Below are 19,389 nucleotides of genomic sequence, written 5' to 3' on the forward strand. Positions count from 1 at the left end.
GGCTAGGAGTTGCATTTCAAAGGCGGCAGGCCTTTGAAGCTTCCCTCTCGAGCACTGGCCAATCCTGGGGGAGGAAACTTGACACCTCTGCACAGATGTGCATTTTTCCTGGTCCCAAAAAGCAGATGCTCTGCACCCAGGGTTCCAGGAAAATGTCTGTGTGTGGTAGGCTGCCTAAAGCCAGTCATTGCCCACACCAGGGCTGGTAGTTTTTCCAGGGGCCACCTCGGAGTACATGTTTTAATAAATCTCACACTGGCATCGGTGTGGATTTATTTCAAGGAGCTGTTTGGTACCAAACGTTCCTGGGTTCAGTGAAGCTATCAGGGTGCTGTGGAACTCGAGTTGTCAAGTCGCCAGCCCATGTACTCCCTATGGCTTCCCTGCCACTAACAATACTAGGGAATAGACCCTACTACTGGAGGGAATCAGCGATTGGCCTACTATTCGGCTGAACTCCAGCGCCCAGACGGATCAGCCTTGCTGTTCAAGCAGTAGTGCTTCATAAACCTGTGTACAGATGCCCATGTCGCAGCCTGACAGATGTCAAGAACAGGCACTAGGTGTGCCAAGTCAGTGGCAGCAGTCTTGGCCCAGGTGGAATGAGCCTTCAACCTTTCTGTGGGCTGCTTCTTGCCCATGCACAGACGATCTTAATGGAGAGGACTATCCACCTTGTCAAAGTGTTCTTCGGTATTGCCTTGTCTTTCTATGCCTCAGAGAATCAACCATAGATTGGGTTGTCTACTGTAAGAAATTGGGTCTATATATACTACACCAAAATGAGGTACAGTGTGTATAAAGTCTAAGTGTCCCCGGAGATAAGCAGAGGGTAAGGTTAGATAGAACCTTACTCTTTAATAGTGGTAGCTTGGTTGAGCAGCAAGGCAGTTTCGGAGATCAGTGTTAAGCATTAGATGTACACACTCCGTCAGCAAATTAATTCACACACTCAAGAAATGAACTCTAGGCCAATTATTTTTATAAAAAAAATATACTGTTTATTTTTAGAACCAAGCAAGCCTGGCACAGGTAAGCATTAAAATACTTTTCAGTAATAAATTACTAGATATAGAACAGTTTGAAAATGCAATAGAAATTGTACTTTGTTTGGTTTACAGGGGAGCAGTAGTGTGCAACACTTAGCAAATGCAGTACATTAAAATGAATAGGCTGTCTCAATAAATTACAGGTAAGTTTGTTTTTACGTTACTTTTCTAACTCAGTGCTGGATGCCTAGATTCAGCACCGGGGCATTTCCTGCAAACAGGTGAGTAAACACGCTTTGGTTATCTGAACGATTTTTAAGGAATATTTTTAGATTTCAAAACTCCACACTTGGAAACTTTTTGGACAAAAAGTGTCAAAGTTATCGTATGGTAGGAAATCAGGTTAACGGTTCACAGGTAAGTAAATGACTGTGGGAGTTAAGGTTCTGGGGTTAGACTCCGGGGTCCCCCAGGGTCAGAGATTGCACCCTCAGCGGCACTAGGGCGGCCGGGTTCAGAGTGTTGAGGCCCAATGTTATCTTAAGGAGAATAGGGTGTCTCCGGTTGGTGGCTGCTGGCAAGCAGGCCACGAAGTTGTGGGAGCAAAGCTCCTAGGGTTTAGCTCAGGGCAAGTTGGGGACCAAAGTATCACCAAAGGTGCACTCTCAGCTGCACTAGGGCGGCCATGTGCAGGGTGCTGTTTTGCGGTTGGATGCCCTGCTGTTTTGAATGGAGAACCTCTGGTACAAAGAAACACTACAGGCACGGGACGAGGATCTTCTGGGTGCGACCACCACTTCGAGGGGTAAGTTGGGATGTTGGGGTTGGTTAGGCACCGTTGGTTTGGGCACACAAGGCCATGGGGCGTTGGGTGCAGGGGTGCCTTGGGACGTCGGATCTTCTTACCCGCTCTGGTCGCGGTAGGGGTAGTCCTCTGGATTGAGGCTGCAGGCATCGTCAGGAGGCTTGAGGCAGGTCAGGGGTCACCGGATCTCAGGTCAGGATTGCCGGGGTGACCTCCTCGTGGTGTTTTTCCGCTCGGGCCGGGTTCGGCGGGTGCAGAGTGAGCTGGATTCGCAGTCTTTGGCTGGCACCAGAAGCTACAGTTTGGACAAGTCCGGAGTTCACAGGAGATTCAGTCTTTCAAGTGGAGGTAGGCAGGTCCTCCGGTGTTTTTGAGGTTGCTGGCTGCAGGGCACACCGGGATTTCGCAGCAGCAGGTTCGAGGGGAGACAGGGTTGTGGGGCGGGGCCAAGTCAGTGGGCGTCGGCCTCTTGTTAGCTCTGCACAGCTCTTCAGTCCTTCGTCTCTTCTTTTCTGGTTGTTTCTGGATCTGAGGAAGGAAGTTGTAGGTGCCCCATAAATATTAAATTTAGGGGTGTTACAGGTAGGTAAAGGGCAGGGACCAACGGGTCCCTTCCCTGAGGTGGGTACACCACCGCCACTCCAGTGGGAGGGGGGCAGCAGCCTGTCGAAGGTTGGCTGGGTCCCCCCATCCTTAAGATGGCGGGTACTCGAGGTTGTGCTTCACCTCGCCTCCCCCACCTGAGGGGTGGAGATGGCAGAGGTGGGCACACCTCTCTTCATCACTTGTTTTTTTCCGCCGGTTCTCCTGCCCAAAGTGGGGGGTAGAACCAGTGGGGACGAGTTGCTGAAAGCAGCAAATGGTCTGGAAAGGCTCACAAAGGTGGCATGCCTTTGAAGCTTCTCCTTCGTGAACCCGGTCCATGCTGGGGGAGAAGGCTTGGCACCTCGTCACAGGATGTGCATTGTTTCAGACCCCCGAGAGCAGTAGCTCTCGACCGAGGGGTCAAAAAACATGTCTGGTGGTGGCAGCCTAGGCAGCTACTCAGTCAGGTCACTAGAAGTTGGTCGAGTTTTAGGGGCATCTCTAAGATGCCCTCTGTTGTGCATTTTACAATAAATCCCACACTGGCATCAGTGTGGGTTTAATGTGCTGAGACGGTTGATACCAAACTTCCCAGTCTTCAGTGTAGCCATCATGGTGTTGTGGAGTTCGTAATGATAAACTCCCAGCACCATATACTCTTAATGGCAGCACTGCACTTACTGTGTCCAGGAATGGACTTGGGCACTGTAGGGGTACAGGGCTGATGAACCTGTACCCTCACCACTGGCTTTGGGAACCCAGATAGAGGGGTGACTGATGTATGCCAGGGCAGTGGTTTGTGGGGATGGCACACAGGGATGTGTGCCTATGTCGACTCTTCACTTTGTTCTGCACCAAGACACACAGCCTGCAAAGGCAGTGTGTGTGTGTGTCAGGGTACAGGGCCTCTAAGGGTGGCACAATAAGTGCTGCAGCCCTTAGAGGCCTTCTCTGGTCACAGTGCCCTGGGTACCTGTGGTACCATTTACCACGGGCTGACATGTGGCCAGAGATGCCAATTGGGTTTAGGCTTTAATGCAGTTTTAGGGAAGGAACATAGGCCCTGGGTACCTGATTAGCAGGAGCCCAGGCCACACTCAGTCAAAGAACATCAGCAATTCAGCAACAAGTGGGGGAATGTAATGCAAGAAAGAGGGCACTTTCTTACACAACCCCCTCCCAAACGAAAGATGATGAGACTAACCTTGCCATAGAGAGTCTTCATTGTCTAAGTGGAAGAACCTCGAAAGTCAATCTGCATTGGCATGGGCAGTCCCAGGTCTGAATTCCACTTCAAAGTCCATTCCCTTTAGGGAGCTGGACCACCTCAACAGTTTAGGATGTTCTTTTATTTGCATTAACCATCTGAGAGGTCTGTGATCAGTTTGAACTAGGAAGTGAGTACCAAACAAGTATGGTCTCAACTTCTTCAGGGACCAAACCACAGCAAAGGCCTCCCTCTCAATGGCACTCCAACGCTGCTCCCTGGGGAGAACCCTTCTAATTATAAAAGCAACAGGTTGGTCTTGGCCTTCATCATTGGTCTGGGATAGGACTGCTCCTATCCCTAGCTCAGAGGCATCAGTCTGCACTATAAACTGCTTATCATAATCTGGAGCCTTCAGAATTTGTGCTGAGCACATTGCTTCTTCCAGGGTGTCAAAAGCCTTTTGGCAACTAACTGTCCAGTTAACCTTTTTCGGCATTTTCTTAGAGGGGAGTTCTGTGAGGGGTGTCACAATGGAACCATATCCCTTCACAAACCTCTTGTAGTACCCAGTCAAGCCAAGGACTTTGGTCTGGGTGGTTTGAGCTGCCCAGTCCAGGATGGCCTGGATCTTGGGCTGCAAGGGCTGTATCTGGCCTCCACCAACAAGGTGGCCCAAGTACACCACAGTGCCCTGCCCTATCTGGTATTTGGATGCCTTGATGGTTAGGCCTGCAGTTTGCAGGGCTTTTAAAACCTTCCTAAGGTGGATCAGGTGATCCTGCCAGATGGAACTAAAGATAGCAATATCATCAAGATACGCTGCACTAAAGGACTCCAACCCAGCAGGGACTTGATTCACAAACCTCTGGAAGGTGGCAGGGGCATTCTTTAAACCAAAGGGCATACCAGTGAACTGATAGTGCCCATCAGGTGTGGAGAATGCTGTTTTCTCTTTTGCTCCTGGGGCCATGACAATCTGCCAGTAACCTGCAATTAAGTCAAAGGTACTTATAAATGTGGCTGCCCCCAATTTGTCGATCAACCCATCTGCTCTTGGGATAGGGTGAGCATCTGCCTTGGTGACAGAGTTGAGCCTTCTATAGTCCACACAGAACCTCATTTCTCTCTTCCCACCCTGTGGATAAGGTTTGGGGACTAGAACCACTGGGCTGGCCCTGGGGCTCTCGGAGTGTTCAATAACCTCTAACTCAAGCATCTTGCTGACTTCAGCTTTGATGCTTTTCTTGACTTGGTCTGATTGTCAATAGATTTTGTTTTTGACAGGTGCAGTGTCACCAGTGTACACATTGTTGGTACAACAGTTTGTCAGACCACGAGTTAGGGAAAAGAGCTTAGCATACTGTTGCAAGACTTGCTTGCAGTCAGTCTGCTGTTGGGCAGAGGGTGTCTGAAAAGACAACTTCATCTACTGGCCCATCTTTTGCGCTGTAGGAGAGGAGGTCAGGGAGAGGTTCACTCTCAGCTTCCTGTTCCTCATCAGTCACCATCAGCATGGTGATGTCAGAGCTTTCGCTGCTTCACATGGATAACCTTTTTGGGTGTCCTGCTTGTGCCCAGGTCAACTAAGTAGGTGACCTCACTCTTTCTCTAGAATAGGGTAATGGCCACTCCATCTGTCCTGGAATGCCTGTGGTGCCTCTGGCTCCAAAACCCACACCTTTTGCCAAAGTTGAAATTCAACCAGTGCAGCTTTTTGCTCATACCAGTGCTTCTGAAGCTCCTGGCTGGCCTCAAGATGTTTGGATGCCTTTTCCATGTACTCGGCCATTCTGGACCTTAGGCAAGTACATAGTCCAAAATGTCTTGTTTGGGTTCTTGGAGAGGCTTCTCCCAACCCTCTTTTACAAGAAACAGTGGTACCCTCACAGGATGGCCAAATAGAAGTTCAAAGGGGGAAAACCCTACTCCCTTCTGTGGCACTTCTCTGTAAGCGAAAAGCAGGCATGGTAAGAGGACATCCCATCTCCTTTTAAGTTTCTCAGGGAGCCCCATAATCATACCTTTCAATATCTTGTTGAATCTCTCAACAAGAGCATTGGTTTGTGGGTGATAGGGTGTAGTAAACGTGTACTGCATTCCACACTCCTTCCACATGTGTTTTAGGTAAGCAGACAAAGTTAGAACCTCTGTCTGAAACCACCTCCGCTTTAAAGAGGCGAGCGGCGCGAACATCAGGCACTTTTCGTGGCGGTGGAGCGGGCGTATGGAGTGCAGGTAAGGAGGCGGGGGGCTGGTGGGGCGTGTGGTGCTTGCAGCTATGTGGGCAGGGCTTTTGTTATTAAAGCGCAGTCAGTTTCCAAACACAGCGTGTACTTCAGCACACGCTGTGTTTGGAAACTGTCTCTACGCTTTTGTTAGTAAAGTGTGGGGCAGACTGTGGCCTTTTGTTTAAGTATTGCTGTTAATCGGAGCCCGTGAAGGGGCTCTGATTAACAGCAATACTTAAACAAAAGGCCACAGTCTGCCCTGCGCTTTAATAACAAAAGCCCTGCCCACATAGCTGCAAGCGCCACACGCCCCACCAGCCCCCGCCTCCTTACCTGCACTCCATACTCCTCGACTTTACTAGCCATTATCTTCAATTCTATTTCGGACTGTAATGTATCGATTGTATGATTTGACCATTTTAGGCGTTTTAGGTCAACTGTGTGTAAATTCCCTTCCATTGTGGTGTTTACCTGATGTTTGATGATTTTTAGCCTGAAGTGTATGTGCTGGTAGGAATGGTCACTCCTGGTTGTGTACTCTATGGAGAAATGGGAGAGGAATGGCATCAATGATACTGAAATTGCTGTATAGTCCAGTCTTGATCTAGTCTTTCCACCATGAAATGTGTGTGTTTCGGTGGGAAATCGTCAGTTGTTCTGCCGTTTATTACTCTCAGCCCAAGAAACTCTAGGGCATTTACCAGTCCTTGACCTGCGTGGTCCGCTGTAGATCTCAATGGCTGATATTGTTGTGGAACATTCCAGTATATATTATCAGATACTAACATATCAAATTCGTCCGGGGTGTGTATTAAGTTGGATTTTAAGTCCCCTGTCAGTATCAAATCGCATAAGGGATTCGTACTCCTTAGGTCTGTGATAATTGCGATCAACTGAGCATTGTGGGCTGATTTTTTCCTTACTTGGGGATGCGCATATGTATTGATCAGCAGGACGGTTTTTGTTCTACCCACTGGCCCAGATGTTAGTTTGATCAGTTGAATATTAGGTCCCGCTGGAACCATCTGTTCAGTGTCGATTTTTAGCTCTGTAGATATATAGACTGCCAGTCCCACTTTGGGCCGTCCGTAAATGTTCGTTTTAATCGCTGGAACTGTATAGTGTATATAATTTGCCAGGGGGAGGGCTTCAAGTGCCCAAATCTCCTGCAGAGCTATTATATCATATTTGTCCCAATTGTTTGGTTGACATCCATTTTCTAGCCATTTCTTTGCCCCTGCTATGTTCCATGAGAGCATTTGTATGTTTCTTGGGTCTTGTACGGCTGATGTCTTTTCCAATGGTCAGTGGGAAGAATTTGAACTTAGCGCTCCTGGCAGCCAGCGCCAACTGTCCTGGACCACATCCTTTCTGGTTGCCAGATCGTTCTGTATGTCTCTTGGAAGGTTGCTGCCTATTGCTCCTTTGAGAACTGTATGTCTGTTCTGCATAATTTCTCTTTGACTTTGACCATAGCTTTTGTTGTAGTTAGAGTTAATGGTTAAAGGGCCAGGATAGCGTGGTGTCGTTGGTCTTGACAGTTTTATTCCCCAAGCTTCAAATTGTAACTTCGAATTCATAATGTGCTGAACGTCTTCTTCAGTCTGCCATGTGGTCAGTGTTTGTTCCTTATTTTTTTTACTACCCTTTGATATAAATTTTACTGCCAGTAAGTTCAACGAGGTCAGATATTTTAAGTCTGGAATATTAGCTGTTAATTTCAATATATTCACCCTGTTCAGTATGTCTTGTGGCCCTTTTGAGTCGTATTCTGGTGTTAAGAGTAGTTGCTGTTTCGGAAGCAAATTACAATCATCTATCTCTAACATTTGTTCTTCATTATTGTTATCGACTGTAATTTGTTTCTTATCATCTTTTATTTCAACTTTTAAGTTTACATATTGTGTCTTGTTTTCCAAAGTAGTGTTTAGAACTTGTTTGTCTGACGAAACAATGTTCTCCTGTAGGCTTTCTGCGTTATGGTTAGTTACTACTTCCTGGTCCAAGTTTCTTCGACTGATCTCACCTATCAGATTCAATGTGGATTCAGTGGAATTTTCATCATTTGATTAATCTCCCCAGTACCAAACACATAGACCTCAAGGTTGTCCGTTGTCTGTCCTTGTCGACAAGCTGACTCTGAGTTTTTGGGTCTCTGGGTTTAAGTTGTCTTGTTTTTGTGTACCATTTTGGCTCTCCCCACCCATCCTCACGTGTTTCCGTGGGACAATCTTCCTTTTTTTCCCCTCTTTGGTTGCTTTCAACCTTTATCTCCGTAGTGGTTTGAACAGGGGCGTCGGGAGCTGTAGGATTGCTAGTAGCTGGACCTGTTTGTTCGTGGCTTATCGGATCTTCCTTTTTGGGTTCAGTACCTTGCCTGCTTTTGGTCTGGGGTACTATTGATTCCTTTATCTTATTAGTTTGCAGGTTGCCAGTTTTATTCCATGCTTGATTAGATTTTTCTTTGGGTCCATGTTTATTATCTCCTTTTGTCTTCGTCGTCTTCTGTGTATCCCCAAGGTTTGTAACTAGAACCGAGTTTTTGTCTCCTCCTCTTCCAGAGTTCCGATTTGCTTCTGCTGGTATATCCTTCTCTGCCTTTTCTGGCTTTTTGCTGCTGGACCGATGTTCATCTGTAGCACTAGCCGGGTCTGTTGCTACATTACTCGTCCTAACAGCTCAAAAAATTGGGTATACTTTGTTGGTGAGCTGCGTCGTTAGAAAAGACGTTTTATTCCTAGCTTTCCTGTCATGTTTTTTTTGTTTCTGCGACGGCTTTGGATCTTTATTGTTTTTTATCCTGGTTTGTTGCTTCATTACTTTTGGTTGTCTGATAATTTACTTCAGCTTCGTGAGGCGCGGGCTTAAATTACTGGTATGTTTTCTGGGTTATTTTCAGTTGGTTCATCTTTGTTAACTCTCTCTTCCAAAGACGATTTATTGATTGATATTATCTGTTCTAAAAGTGTTGGCAAAAGACTTAATTTATCAATAATTGGGCTACAGGCACACTGAACTGAATATTTTGCTTGGGCTCTTGTAATAAAAGTATTCATATTATCCAGTTTGGTGTTGATCCTTGCAATTTGTAGAGCTATGATGTTCATTAGGTCTATTTGTATGTCCATTTTGTCCGTTTGCATGTTAAATGCCATTATTGTTGTCTGTAATGTTTGTAATAGAGTTTTAAAGATCTCCGAGAAACTACTTTGGTCATTAAATGACTCACCTTGTCAAAGCTGTGATTTTGGTTCTTGGTTGAATTTTTGATCTTGATTAAACTGACAACTAATATCTTTAGACACCCTAAAGGGGTTATTATTGGAATTTGTTTGAGTGGTTTTTAATCCACGTGAGTCCGTATTGTCTTGAGTATTAACATAATGCTTACCCCCCCCGTTGGGGCGCTTGATTCAAAAACAGATGTTTGCATGATGTCTTTGGTTGATACAGACATTGTGTCAATCTGCCAAGGGTTATTTATGCCTTCTGGGTCATCTTGGTCAACCTGATGGACCTGTACGACTGTCTGTAGCCTTGTTGTTCTTACATTATTGGTAGCTGGCTTAGGGGTAGAGGACGTGAGGTTTCCCTGAGGTGTTTTAAAGTTTGTTATGGGGGGGGTTTGATTTTTCCCTGCGTCTGAGCACTTTTTGATCGTTTAATTGCGAACCTACTGATGGGTTCTTGTGGTCTAATCTTTCTTTTTGTCCTGTCGACTCGAAGCAGTTCATTACTCAGGAATGTTTCCTCATTAAATATCATGCCTAGACTGGCTTCATTATTAGTCTCCCCTGGGACCACCCGATTTAAACCAGACTTGTCCATATCCTGAGCCGGTTTTTGCGTGAACCATGAATTGATTGAACGGGGTTGTTTTGGGTATTTGTTTCTGTTAGACCTGTCTGCTTCTGGGAAGACTCTAACCACCATGATTTATTTTTGTCCCCCTTAGCCTCCCAGACTTTCTATTTTTATTTTTACATATGTCCATCAGGAATTTTTTTAATGCTGTCAGGAGGCTAGGTGCTCCTTGGCGATGACGCCATTTTTCCCTCATAACCTGTGAGGCCTAGTCAGCCCCCTTGAAAATCTAGGGATCTCAAGAAACCTAAGATGGTGTCCACCAACTGCCATAACGGACACCACTGGAGGACAGGTCCATAGGTTAACATTAGGGAACTTTCTAGAATACCCTAGAGAATTCTGCAGGTCTCAGGCCACCCTATATAAGGCCAGTGACCAGCAGCCATTTTGTGCTGACCCCAGAGTAGAGGAGTGAGGCAGTGGTGAGAGGAGGTGGACACACTGAGAGCAGCTAGTTGTCATTTGAGGCTGACAGTTACTTCAGAGGATTGTTCCCCCTTTAGCCCTTGACCGATCCCTCTCTCAAGATAACAGTTATTGACCAAGAAAACAAGCTTCGTGAGAAGAAAAACCCTTCTGGATCAGCATTCCTGTAGAAACTGACAGGATCTGCTTTCTGAAACTCAGTCTTATATGCCCTGCCCAGCGCTGCACCTACCAGGGTAGCGAGTCATTTGTGGTCCCCTTGGAGCGCCTTGAGGTGGTTGGGGAACTGTGGAGCCTGGAGCACCTGGAGGAGCGAGTGCCCGATCTGTGAGGTACTTCTTCTGGAGCCGGGGGAGGAAAGCAGCAGCGTGTGAGGAGCGGCGCAGTGTGGTCCGTCTGCGGGACCCCGGGGGCACCAGGCGCGTCAGGAGAAGCGAGGAAACGCTTCCGCGCAAGCCAGTAGCGCGACCGCTTCTTTCAGCAGGAGGGGCCTAGGGTCGAGCAGGCCCAGGGGTGCAGTGTTCCCTGCGTGACGAGGTCCGGGGAGGAACACGCAGGCGCCGACGAGCAGCGCAACCTGAGAGGTGGAGCCATTGCGAGGAACGCGCATGCCCCAGAGATCAGCGCGTCCATCGGGTTGCCTGAGGTGGCGCCAGACGACTTTCCGGAGCGCCGCGTTGACAGCGGAACCCCCTACTTGTGAGCGCTTGCTGGAGGAACTAGCGCTTGGGCAACCGACCGCCCATCTAACCCCTGGTGATCCGCAGACGCAGGAAATCACCGCGTTAAGCCTGAAACGAGGCCCCCTAGCCAGCGCTGACAGGAGAACGCGCGCTTGGGCTGAGGAGGCCGGCAAGGCTCTTCCCACGTCAGTGCAGGGAAGCAGCTGATCGGGGGAGCTTGAGAGGCGGGTACCAGCTGAAGGCCTATGGACTGTGGCATATCTGCCACCCAGACAGTAAGGAGAGTGGGAGTGTGAAGAGGGAAGTGTTGGGTAAAAAGGGATAAAAGGTTGACAGCTATTTTAAACAGGTCCATAAGCAGAGAAAAGGGCCTTGACCTTTCTACTTCCCTGGAGATTCATTCTGTGACAAAGGAGAGAAGGGGTTAGGCAACGTAACCCTAGATGTGTTAACATAACCAATGAATTGGTAGGCTGTAGTAAAGAGTTATTGATGTCATTGTGTATTAATGCAAAATACCCCTGTAGAGTGTGAAGTCTAGGAGCTTCAATTAATTATCCAAGAAGTTCTTTGAATGTACTGCTGAATTCTGATAAAAGTATATGATTTACTGCTTTTTCCACAGCTGGAGGAGTGAAAACTATTTTCTCTAGTAAAAGTGCAATGTTTATTCCTAAAAGCAATTGATGTGATAACCTGTATGCTTTCAAATCCAAAGAGCCATATTATTTTTATAAAAGGTAACGGTATTTTTGCAAACAAAGGTGTTGTGTCTTTATTTTAGTGGTTCATCAATGTGTTACTGTGGGTAAGCTGTGTAAGTACTTAGCCAACGCCTGGAGTTAGCTGTAGACCACTACTGTGCCAAGCTACCATATGTAGGCTTGGGTAATCTAGGTCCAACATAATTGGTGTTTCAGCGGTGGGATCACGGATTTGTACTTACACTCACTTATTAGTAACACAGTGACAACCACGAGACCCCACCTGGAGTTTTCTCCCTGCGGCCCTCCTAATTTATATTTTTGATTTTTCTAAATTTACTTCTGGTGGTGGGTGGAGGTTAACCTCAAGTCACTTCGTGGGTTTCTCCTGTGAGTAATTTTATACCATGGCAAAGCTGGAGGTGAATCTTAAAGAGTTGGAAGCCAATACTGTGGCCCAACTCAGGGATTGGTGTCAGCAGAACGGGGTATTTTTCAATAAAGGTGCCAAGAAAGGAGAGTTGCTGACAAGCATAAGGGCATGGTTAGAAGCTCGCCTAAGGGAGGAACCAGAAATGGAAGTGGGTGATGGGGACACTGTTACTGAGGCTGCATTGCTGAACCAAATGGGGAGAGGGAATCTTCTGACAGGTCCCAGGTTACCTTCAAGGGCAAGCAGCAGTGTTTCAGACAGGGGCTTAACCGAAGCCGAGCTGGAAGATAGGAGGGAGGAGAGGAGGTTGAAAATAGAACTAGCCAGGATGGACATGGAAAGGGAGGATAGGAGGTTGGCACATGAGCGAACCATCAAAGAGATGGATTTACAAGCCCTAAACCGAGGATCCCCCAAATCAGAGAATGGTGGCAGCGATACCCAGACCAACATCAAAGAACCTAGACCGTACCTACCAAAAGATATTATGGCTTGTTATGTACCCAGTGACGACATTGCTAAATGGCTAGCCGCCTACGAGGTCTCGCTAAGGGCCCATGGGATTCTGGAAGTCCACTGGGGAGGTGGGTTATACAAATACATGCCCCCCACTGGCAGGGATACTTTGTTGGCTCTTGACCAGAGTGAACAGACCTACTATCCGGCTATGAAATCAGCGCTGCTCAAGAAGTTTGGGTTGACCCCTGAGAAATATAGGCAAAAGTTCCGGGGCAGCTACAAGCTGGGCACGCAAAACTGGGTAGATTTCTTGGACTACTCCAGGAAGGCCCTGGAGGGTTGGGTAAGAGGCAGCGATGTAGGGGACTATGAGGGACTATATGACCTCATACTCAAGGAACACCTACTCGAGAAGTGTCTTCCCGAGCTAAGACAGCATCTGGTGGACAGCAAGCTGACCAGCCCCAGGAAGCTTGCTGAGGAGGCGGACATCTGGGTTAGTACCCGGGTGTCGACTAAGGGGACTGGAGGGAATTCCCAGAAGCAAGGACAGGGCGCCCCCCAGAGGAAAGAGGGAGGGGAAACTAAGAGGGAGTTCTCAAAAGGGCCACAAAATACTTCGCAAGGAAGGGGCAGAGGATTCATCCCCAAGAGTAACCCCCCTCGCAACCCTACCCCTGGCCAAAGCCAGCAGCCAAGGGTTGTTCATTGTTTTGAGTGTGGTGGTGTGGGACACTATAAAGGAGATGTGAGGTGCCCAAAAAGACCACCCCCTCCCACTGGAGGAAAAGCCCCGGGAATCACTAGTGTAGTGCTCGGGGAGGAGATACCTTTGGTTAATGGAGGGGAGCGGGCGGGTGTCACCTTAGTGTCCCTGGGAGACAAAGAGATGGTTCCCAAGACCCAGCTGCCCTCTAATACTACTAAGTATGAGCAGTGGGTCACCATCAATGGCCGAAGAGGGGAGGCTCTGAGAGACACAGGAGCCAGCATGACTATGGTAAGGAGTCAGCTGGTGTCTCCAGAGCAGGTCATCCCAGATGTACTCCATCCCGCCGTAATGGCTGACGGCAGATTGGGCCACTATCCTGTGGCTCAGGTTCCCTTTGAGTGGGGAGGGGTTGCAGGTCCACTTCGAGTTGCCGTAAGCCCTGCCGTGCCTGTTGACTGCCTGTTAGGGAATGATATGGAGCACAATGCTTGGAGGAGGGTGGAGTACCAGACTCACTCTGAGATGCTGGGACCCCCTGACTGGACTTGTGTCAGCACAAGGTCCGCGACTGCCCGAAGGGGGAGTTCATTGACGCTGGAGCCTGGAACAATGGCCCAGCCGGCTGCCAGAGAGGAGAAGGACAGGAGGCCGGAGGACCCTGCCTCGACATCTCCACCTCGTGAGACAACTGGACCACCTGCGGAGGTGGATCTGGAGTCCACCGGGGAGAATGTTGCTTCCCTGGAAAACCTACCCATCCCCACTGAATGGCATGTGGAGGGAGGTCCTTCCCGGGAAGAGTTCTGCAAAGCTCAGAAAGAGTGTCCTACTCTTGAGGGGCTGCGGCAACAGGCCAACGCCCAGGCAGCGGGAAACATTGAGGGGAGCTACCAGATTTACTGGGAGGATGGACTCCTCTACAGTGAGCCCAAGACACCTGGCCACGGTTCAGCCAGAGCCTTGGTGGTCCCTCAATGCTTTAGAGCCTTTCTACTGGAACTGGCTCATGAGATACCATTGGCAGGACACCTAGGACAGGACAAGACCTTTGCCCGGCTTGTCCCCCATTTCTACTGGCCTCGAATGAAAGTGGCGTCGGATACATATTGTCGGACGTGTGTGTCTTGCCAAGCCAGTGGGAAAACTGGGGTGAAGCTAAAAGCTCCCCTGGAACCACTACCCGTCGTTAGCACCCCCTTTGAGAGGGTGGGCATCGACATTGTAGGGCCATTGGATCCACCAACTTCAGCTGGACATCGGTTCATACTGGTTTTGGTGGATCATGCCACCCGGTACCCAGAGGCAATACCTCTGAGGACCATCACTGCACCTGCAGTGGCAAGGGCCCTGATGGGGATTTTCACCAGAGTGGGTTTCCCCAAGGAGGTCATTTCCGACAGGGGGACTAACTTCCTTTCAGCATACATGCGGGCCATGTGGAAGGAGTGCGGTGTTACCTATCGGTTTACTACTCCCTATCACCCACAAACCAATGGTCTTGTGGAAAGGTTTAACAAAACCTTGAAAGGTATGATACGGAGTCTTCCTGAGAGCCTACGAAAGAAATGGGACATCCTCCTACCCTGTCTCTTGTTTTCCTACAGGGAAGTGCCACAGAAGGGAGTGGGCTTCAGCCCCTTCGAACTTTTGTATGGGCACCCTGTAAGGGGACCTCTCAGCCTGGTGAAAGACGGATGGGAACAGACTCCCAGGAAGCTTCCCCAGGACGTGGTGAGCTACATGCTGGCCTTCCGGAGCCAAATGGCTAAGTTGTGGAAGCAGGCTTCAGACAACTTGGAGGCCAGCCAAACAGTTATGAAAGAGTGGTATGACCACAACGCTCACCCAGTGGAACTGGAGCCTGGACAGAAAGTGTGGGTAATGGAACCTGGAGAGCTGAATGCCCTCCAGGACCGTTGGACAGGCCCCTTTGAGGTTTTAGAGAAAAAGGGGAAGTCTACCTATTTGGTGGATCTTAAGACCCCAAGGCAGCCCCTCAGGGTGCTGCATGCCAATCGTCTCAAGCCACATCATGAGAGGCCCGAGGTTGTCTTAATGCTGGTGACCGATGGAGCAGAGGAAGAAGAAAGTGAACCTCTCCCTGATCTTCTCTCGTACAAAGAAAAAGATGGATCAGTGGAGGGAGTGATTCTCTCGCCATCCCTGACTTCTGAACAGCAAAGTGATTGCCGCCAGATCCTGGAGCAATTTTCTCCCCTGTTCTCCCTTGTCCCAGGTAGGACCCACCTGTGTACCCATGACGTGGACACAGGAGACAGCCCACCTGTGAAATCTAAAATCTACCGGCTGTCGGACAAGGTGAAGGCCAACATCAAAAGTGAAGTCGCCAAGATGCTGGAGCTAGGGGTGATTGAACCTTCTGGTAGCCCTTGGTCTAGCCCGGTGGTTTTGGTACCAAAAGCTGCCCCACCAGGCATCACACCTGAATTGAGATTCTGTGTGGACTACCGAGGCTTGAACTCAGTGACTAAAACTGATGCACATCCTATCCCACGGGCGGATGAGCTTATTGACCGGCTGGGAGCTGCCCAATACTTAAGTACCTTTGACCTAACTTCAGGGTACTGGCAGATTTCCCTTACTGAGGAGGCGAAGGAAAGGTCAGCCTTCTCTACACCTGAGGGACACTACCAATTTCGTGTGATGCCCTTTGGGCTCAAGAATGCCCCTGCCACTTTTCAGAGGCTGGTGAACAGGGTCCTTTCGGGAATGGAAGCTTTTTCTGCTGCATACCTGGACGACATTGCTGTCTTCAGCAGCAGCTGGGAGGACCATTTGCAGCACCTGCAAGCTGTTCTTCATGCCCTGCAACAGGCTGGCTTGACCATCAAGGCCAGCAAGTGTCAGATCGGACAAGGGTCGGTGGTGTACCTAGGTCACTTGGTGGGCAGAGGGACGGTGCAGCCCCTCCAGGCAAAGATTGAGGCTATCATCGCCTGGGAGCCCCCCAAGACTCAAACAGAGGTCCGAGCCTTCCTGGGCCTCACTGGATATTACCGTCGCTTCGTGAAGGGGTATGGCACTATTGTGGCCCCTCTCACTGAGCTTACTTCCAAGAAGCAACCCCGACGGGTAGTCTGGACGGAGGCTTGCCAGCGAGCCTTCCTGACCTTGAAACAAGCATTGTGTTCCGCTCCCATTCTCAAGGCCCCTAATTTTGCTAGAGAATTCATTGTCCAAACAGATGCGTCAGAACATGGCATTGGGGCAGTGTTATCGCAGCTAAATGATGAGGGCTTGGATCAACCCGTGGTCTTCCTGTCCAGGAGACTACTCCCCAGGGAAAGGAGGTGGAGTACAATTGAGAGAGAAGCCTTTGCGGTGGTTTGGGCTCTGAAGAAGCTGCGACCATACCTGTTTGGTTCGCACTTCCTAGTTCAGACTGACCATCGCCCCCTTCGTTGGCTGATGCAAATGAAGGGGGAGAATCCCAAGTTGCTAAGGTGGTCCATCTCCCTACAGGGAATGGACTTCAGGGTGGAACATCGACCTGGGGCAGACCATGCCAATGCAGACGGTCTATCCAGGTATTTCCGCCTTAGTGATGAGGACTCCCAAGGGGTTGGGTAGTTCTCCCCACTTTCAGCTGGGGGGGACGCGTGTTAGACCTGTCTGCTTCTGGGAAGACTCTAACCACCATGATTTATTTTTGTCCCCCTTAGCCTCCCAGACTTTCTATTTTTATTTTTACATATGTCCATCAGGAATTTTTTTAATGCTGTCAGGAGGCTAGGTGCTCCTTGGCGATGACGCCATTTTTCCCTCATAACCTGTGAGGCCTAGTCAGCCCCCTTGAAAATCTAGGGATCTCAAGAAACCTAAGATGGTGTCCACCAACTGCCATAACGGACACCACTGGAGGACAGGTCCATAGGTTAACATTAGGGAACTTTCTAGAATACCCTAGAGAATTCTGCAGGTCTCAGGCCACCCTATATAAGGCCAGTGACCAGCAGCCATTTTGTGCTGACCCCAGAGTAGAGGAGTGAGGCAGTGGTGAGAGGAGGTGGACACACTGAGAGCAGCTAGTTGTCATTTGAGGCTGACAGTTACTTCAGAGGATTGTTCCCCCTTTAGCCCTTGACCGATCCCTCTCTCAAGATAACAGTTATTGACCAAGAAAACAAGCTTCGTGAGAAGAAAAACCCTTCTGGATCAGCATTCCTGTAGAAACTGACAGGATCTGCTTTCTGAAACTCAGTCTTATATGCCCTGCCCAGCGCTGCACCTACCAGGGTAGCGAGTCATTTGTGGTCCCCTTGGAGCGCCTTGAGGTGGTTGGGGAACTGTGGAGCCTGGAGCACCTGGAGGAGCGAGTGCCCGATCTGTGAGGTACTTCTTCTGGAGCCGGGGGAGGAAAGCAGCAGCGTGTGAGGAGCGGCGCAGTGTGGTCCGTCTGCGGGACCCCGGGGGCACCAGGCGCGTCAGGAGAAGCGAGGAAACGCTTCCGCGCAAGCCAGTAGCGCGACCGCTTCTTTCAGCAGGAGGGGCCTAGGGTCGAGCAGGCCCAGGGGTGCAGTGTTCCCTGCGTGACGAGGTCCGGGGAGGAACACGCAGGCGCCGACGAGCAGCGCGACCTGAGAGGTGGAGCCATTGCGAGGAACGCGCATGCCCCAGAGATCAGCGCGTCCATCGGGTTGCCTGAGGTGGCGCCAGACGACTTTCCGGAGCGCCGCGTTGACAGCGGAACCCCCTACTTGTGAGCGCTTGCTGGAGGAACTAGCGCTTGGGCAACCGACCGCCCATCTAACCCCTGGTGATCCGCAGACGCAGGAAATCACCGCGTTAAGCCTGAAACGAGGCCCCCTAGCCAGCGCTGACAGGAGAACGCGCGCTTGGGCTGAGGAGGCCGGCAAGGCTCTTCCCACGTCAGTGCAGGGAAGCAGCTGATCGGGGGAGCTTGAGAGGCGGGTACCAGCTGAAGGCCTATGGACTGTGGCATATCTGCCACCCAGACAGTAAGGAGAGTGGGAGTGTGAAGAGGGAAGTGTTGGGTAAAAAGGGATAAAAGGTTGACAGCTATTTTAAACAGGTCCATAAGCAGAGAAAAGGGCCTTGACCTTTCTACTTCCCTGGAGATTCATTCTGTGACAAAGGAGAGAAGGGGTTAGGCAACGTAACCCTAGATGTGTTAACATAACCAATGAATTGGTAGGCTGTAGTAAAGAGTTATTGATGTCATTGTGTATTAATGCAAAATACCCCTGTAGAGTGTGAAGTCTAGGAGCTTCAATTAATTATCCAAGAAGTTCTTTGAATGTACTGCTGAATTCTGATAAAAGTATATGATTTACTGCTTTTTCCACAGCTGGAGGAGTGAAAACTATTTTCTCTAGTAAAAGTGCAATGTTTATTCCTAAAAGCAATTGATGTGATAACCTGTATGCTTTCAAATCCAAAGAGCCATATTATTTTTATAAAAGGTAACGGTATTTTTGCAAACAAAGGTGTTGTGTCTTTATTTTAGTGGTTCATCAATGTGTTACTGTGGGTAAGCTGTGTAAGTACTTAGCCAACGCCTGGAGTTAGCTGTAGACCACTACTGTGCCAAGCTACCATATGTAGGCTTGGGTAATCTAGGTCCAACAGTTTCCCATTAGAAGCCGAGGTGGCTGTCTGTGGGGCTAGAGGAGTCATGAGACCTGAGATCTCTGCTGTTGTCGAGTAGATAGCTGCTCCAGGGTCTTTGAGTAGTGAGAATCTGTCGCTCTTGGCTGACTTCCTTTTGGTGCCTTCCTCTATGTTTTTAAACATTGTTATTAGTGGAGATATTAATGGGCTTTTTTGCTTGAAGTCACAGCCTTCTGATTTAGTCGGTTGCTTTTTTCTATTACTTAGCTTTTCGCTCTTGGCCTTCTGGGTTGGAGTCTGACTGACTCTTTCTGATCTCATTTCTCCCTCTCTGTTTTGGCCACAAAGGCCAGAGCCAGACACTGGCCCTGTTGGCACGGGCTCCACCTCCTCCTCCCCTGCTGTGAGTGCAGCCGGGTATGTGGTGCCCAATTGCCCTGTAGATACCTATGGGCGCCAATCCTCGTAGCCTCCAGGCAGCAAGCAGGCTGCTTTAATAGTTATACGGCAGCCCTAAGAAACTGTGGCCTATGAGCACTGTGGTGGCAGGGGGTCGGGTACCCTGTGCCCTGTATCTTATGGCCACCTATTGATGCCGCGGCCTTCCTACTTCTTTCCAGCAGCCGTTTCCACGCAGTGCCTCCGGCTGGGACAGGGCCGAAGCAGTCCGTGCGAAAGGCTCAGAAGTAGGCTCAA

The 19,389-nt window shown here is 49.3% G+C and overlaps 2 protein-coding genes across 3 annotated transcripts in view; one reads left to right on the plus strand and one right to left on the minus strand.

Annotated features, from left to right (window-relative positions):
- The window catches only part of UGGT1 (UDP-glucose glycoprotein glucosyltransferase 1), an 822,704-nt gene that overhangs the window by 526,208 nt on the left and 277,107 nt on the right, over positions 1–19,389 (minus strand). The gene's annotated exons all lie outside the window — the stretch shown is intronic.
- LOC144792009 (uncharacterized) overlaps positions 1–19,389 on the plus strand; it is a 35,811-nt gene that overhangs the window by 2,964 nt on the left and 13,458 nt on the right. The window lies entirely within an intron of this gene.

The sequence above is a fragment of the Lissotriton helveticus genome, chromosome 11 (genome assembly GCF_964261635.1).
Source record: "Lissotriton helveticus chromosome 11, aLisHel1.1, whole genome shotgun sequence".
NCBI lineage: Eukaryota > Metazoa > Chordata > Amphibia > Caudata > Salamandridae > Lissotriton > Lissotriton helveticus.